This window comes from Choloepus didactylus, chromosome 11 (assembly GCF_015220235.1).
Source record: "Choloepus didactylus isolate mChoDid1 chromosome 11, mChoDid1.pri, whole genome shotgun sequence".
NCBI lineage: Eukaryota > Metazoa > Chordata > Mammalia > Pilosa > Megalonychidae > Choloepus > Choloepus didactylus.
In genome coordinates, this window is record NC_051317.1 from 21,529,035 (window position 1) to 21,534,321 (window position 5,287).

At 35.2% G+C, this 5,287-nt stretch overlaps 1 pseudogene; it reads right to left on the reverse strand.

Moving 5' to 3' along the window:
* Positions 1 to 3,084: 3,084 nt before the first annotated feature.
* Positions 3,085 to 4,168, reverse strand: LOC119506563 (annotated as a pseudogene).
* Positions 4,169 to 5,287: the final 1,119 nt, after the last annotated feature.

Consider the following 5,287-nt stretch of genomic DNA (forward strand, 5'->3'; position numbering starts at 1 on the left):
AAAATATACTTACATACACACACAACATGCAAAATTTTCCCCATTTCCATATCAGAAAAAACTATTTTAAAATTTCTGGAAGAAAAGACACTAAGTTGAAAGATAATATTGATTGTTTCTTGGGTAGGAGAGATTCATTTTGTAATTTTAAAATGTGAAAAAACAATGTACATGCATAATTTGTCTAAATGTGTAAAAGCAAACAAAATTGCACAGAAAATTATGTAAATAAAGAAATGTGCATAATAAGGTATTATATTCAAGAATATCAGAAGATATTTTCTTACACACATTAGAAAAACAGGGAAAAATTTAAAAATGTGTATACATCTAACATAAACTTGATTTTGAAATCTGATGAGTATATTCCAGTTTAGGAAATTAGTAAATCAATCAAACTAACATTTGTGTACATACGAATTTCCCTAATTGTGAGAAAGTTTCTGTAGTTTACAAAGATATTCCTAGATATGGAATTGCTTAGTTGTAGGGTATGCACAAATCAATAGGTAGAAATTACCAACTTGCTTTCCAAATTCTTGGTACCAATTTATGCTCCAATAAAATACAAATTTGTACTCCCCAGAGGGGTATGACTTTTTCTATTTTGTACATTCTTTCTAATATTTCAAAGTATTAGATTTTTAAGTGTTTGTAAATTTGATGGGTATGACATTGTATACCAAATACTTCTGATAATATTTGTGCTAGTTTGGATGTATTATGTCTCCCGAAATGCCATTATCTTTGAAGCAGTCTTGTGTGGGCAGGAAATGTATTGGTGTTGATTGGGTTGGAGACTTTTGGTTGGATGTTTCTGTGGATATGTGATCACTCAACTGTGGGTGAGATCTTTCACTGGATAATTTACATGGAGGTGTGGCCATACCCATTCTGCATGGGCCTTGATTAGTTCACTGGAGCCCTATACAAGCTAAGACAGAATGAGCAAGCTTGCTATAGCCAAGAGGGATGCTTTGAAGAATGCACAGGAGCTGAGAGAGGAGCTTCAGCTTACAGAGCAACATTTTGGTGATGGCCTTTGAAAACAGACTTTTGTTCCAGAGAAGCTAAGAAAGGACAAATGCCCCAAGAGCAACTAAGAGTGACATTTTTGAGGAGCTGCAGCCTAGAAGGGAATGCTCTGGGAGAAAGTGATTTTGAAACCAGAACTTGGTGCAGATGTCAGCCATGTGCCTTTCCAGCTAACAGAGGTTTTCCAGATGCCATTGGCCATCCTTCAGTGAAAGTACCAATTGATGTGTTACCTTGAACAATTTATGACCTTAAGACTGTAACTGTGTAGCCAAATTAAACCCCTTTTATAAAAGCCAATCCATTTCTGGTGTTTTGCAAAAAGGCAGCATTAGCAAACTAGAACAATATTTAACATCTTTTATCATTTCCCGGTGATTTGTTTTTTCAGTTCTGTGAATTCATGTTAATAAATTTTGTCTTTTTCATTTTTTATTTGGAGGTAGTCATTTAGTTATCAACTTGTTTGCCTTTTCTAATTTATTTGTAATATTCAAGAGCTAAAACAAATCGTGGACAAAGCACTATTATAAATCAGGAAAATATATGAACAAAATAAAAATATCAATAAAGAGATAAAATTATTAAAAACAACTATATGTAAAGTATGGAACTGAAAACTGCAATAACTGAAATTAAGAAATTCACCAGAACAGTTCAAGAGCAGATTGACTTCCCATTCCCTATCTCCACAAGTTATACTTATAATGTACAGGGTTAATATTTGGAATGGTGGAAATGTTTTGTTAATGGATGGTTGTGATAGCAGCACAAAGTTGTAAATGTAATTAACAGCACTGAAATATATATCTGAACATAATTATAAGGTATATATATGGTAAAAGAATGAAAATATTTAAAAAATCTATTAAAGTACCGTACACAGTGAACCCTAATTTAAATAATGGACTATAGTTAATACTACAATTATAAAATGTGCTATCAATTGTAACAATTGTACTATACTAATGTATAGTGCTAATAATAGGGTGGTGTAAGGGGATCCTGTATTTTATGCATGATTGTTCAGTAAACCTAGAACTTCTCTAGTAAAAAATAAATGAAGTGCTGATTTGACCAGACAGAAGAAAGAATCAGCAAATCTGCAGACTGGAAAATTGAAAATATGTAGACTGATAAGAAAGGAAAATAGAAGGAAAAAGGTGAACAGAACCTAAGAGAACCAAGCACCATCAAGTAGACTGACATAAGAATCATAGGTGTTCCAGAAGAAAGAGAAAGAAAGAAAGGGACAGAAAGAATATCAGAAGTAATGGTCACAAACTTCCTAAATTTGATGAAATAACTAATTCCATATATCCAAAATCTCAAAGAACTCCAAGCAGGAAAAATTAAAAAAAAGCCACACCAATATATGATAATCAAACATTTTAAAGTCAGAGACAAAGAGAGAATCTTGAAAGTATAATAAGAAAGAAGTGACTCATTATGTACAAGTGATTCACAATAAGATTAACAGCCAAAAAATGAAGGCCCAAAGTCAGTAGAATGACATATTTAAAGTGCCCCCCAAAACGCTTCAACTAATAATTCTATATCCAACACAACCGTTCTTCAAAAATGACAGAGAAACTAAAACACCATCAGATAAACAAAATTTGGGGGATATTGATACCACAAAACCTATCCTACAAGATTCAAATGGAGTCTTGCAAGTTGGAATGAAAGGACACTAGAGTTTTGTTGATTTTTAGAAATTATAGGATTTAAAAGGTAAATTCATAAGTGATAAACTTATGTTATTGAATACACAATTTATAAAAATGTAATTTTGAAAAAATAAATAATACAAAGAGTGGTGTACCAGTGTTCTCCAGAGGAATAGAACAAATAGGATTTTTTTTTTACTGCAACAAGGAAATTGTTTTATTAAACAAATGGATGCACTTACTTTGTACAAAAGTGAGACTTTTTATAGAAAAGATCTACTTCTTATAAGTCAACTGGCCAAACTTATGCACAGCTAGAGACAACAGATTGTGAAAATAGGCCTAGCTAAAAAGATCTCAGATACCCAATTAGATCCAGTCATTCTGCATCTGTGGATTTAAAATGACTGTCCACAGTCGAATAGATGTGTCCCTCATTGCTAAGAAAATCCACAGATTGCTTGATTGAGGCTACAGTCATGTGTTGTAGCTTGTTCTTGAGACCATGAAAGGTCAATCCTTCAGGTCTTGGTCAAGATTTTACCAAACTCAGCAACTGGTTTTGGGCCACAGCGAGGCCATTGTCTGGCATGAACTTATTTCCACCAAAGTTCCATGCTTCACCCATTCCTGGAATGCTGATAGGTGTTCTCCTTGCTGATGGCTGGTTGTGGGATTTTCTTATGTCATGTGTGCATTGAGTACTTCCAGAATATGTGTGGTGAACTCATTCATATCCTCCAGGGGCATGATCTTAAAGGTTACCAGGCTTTTTTGTTCTGAAAAGATCTCAGGTGGCCAGCCACTTTCACATGTGTTTCTGGAGGAACTACAGTTCATAGCTTGCATCATCTGTGTCAATCCACTGGTGAACATCCTTGGATGCAGCTGTCATGTTATCTATTTTGTAAACAATGTTGGTTGGAGCCTTCTATGCATGTCTGATTATGCCCATGATAGTGACTTGAACTGTCAACATTCCCAATTTTGAACACTTCATCAAGCAGAGTGGTGGAAAGCAGCCAGGATATGGCAAAAGGTACAGTGTGCTGGGCTCAGGTTCTTGATTTCTTTTCAGCTTGAGTAGGAGTTGGCAATCCAAAGCCCCCAGGAGGACTATGTGTAGCCATCTATTTCCCCATAGGATGAGTTACCATAGTTTTCAAACCAATTATTCCATATCTTGTTCTCAATTCCCTCAGGTAGGAGGCCCAGCAGGCACAGGTCCAATGGGTCTGCCCAGCACCTCAGGACATAGTCACTGCCATGGTGTTGCAGCTACTTTTTGCTGGCACCACAAACTCCTCAGAACCAGTAGGATTTTAAGAGATGTATCTTAAGGAATTGACTCACGCAATTGTTGGGGTTGGCAAATCCAAATTATGGAGAGCATTGTGGAGGCTGAAAATTCTGGTAGTAGTTGATGTTGTAGTGTTGGGAATGAAATCAGTATGGGATGCCATCAAGCTGGAAACTTAAAGAGGAGTAGAGTGTGTATACTTGAGGCAGAGTTTCTTCTCTATGGAGCTATAAATTTATTTGCTCTTAAATGCACCAAACAATTCAAACAGGCCTACCCATTTTATCAACAGTAATCCCCTTTAAGTCATCTGATCATAGATCGTATGCTATCTCCAAAATACCTGCAGAGCAACATATAAGCCACTATTTGACCAATCAAGTAGATATCTTAATCTAGCCAAGTTTGCACATAAAATTAACCATCACTGCCTATCCTTTAACTTGGTATCCATACACATCTTCTTAAAGCTTACCTAATCTCCAAATAAAGAAAATAATAAAGTCATACTTCCATTAACATGATACAATTTTCCTGTATGCAACCAAAATTGAACAAATCTTTTCCCCAGAAGAAAATGCCATTCCTTGAGTGCTGTTCACTCTTCTGCTTGTTACTCTGTAACTTATATACTATGATGCAGATTTAATACAACTAATGTGATAATATGATGTGAGGTAGAATACAAAAATATTATATTTATATATACACATGCTGTAGTAGATTGAATTATTCATGTCCATCATGAAGTCATGTTCAAGCCCTCACTCCTGGTCCTGTAGGTATCAACCCATTTACAAATAGAATCTTTGAAGAATCCATTAAGATGAAGCCAAACTGAATCAGGATGGGATTTAATCTGGTTTAACTGGTATTTATGAGTAAACGAAACTTAGACACAGATGCACAAGTCACTGAAAGAGATAGAAAGAGACAGCTTGACCTATGATAGAGGCAGTGATTGACTACCAGCATGCCACCACAACATGAAAGACTTGGTCTGCTGATACTTAGATTTGGGGCTTCTGTCTCCCAATTAAGAGCCAATAAATTGTGGTTTAAAGTCAGACAGCTTGCTGTATTTTATTATAGGAGTCCTGGCAAGCTAAAACACAAACATGCATAGACACATGCAAGATCTACATAAACATACACACATATTCATAGCAAAATAAGGAATAAAAAACTCAAAAGACCTACAATCCACATTCTGCAAATTGTCATGTACTCAAGGTGTTATTCGTAGCTACCATATTCAACTGGTCATTCCATATTTACTTTT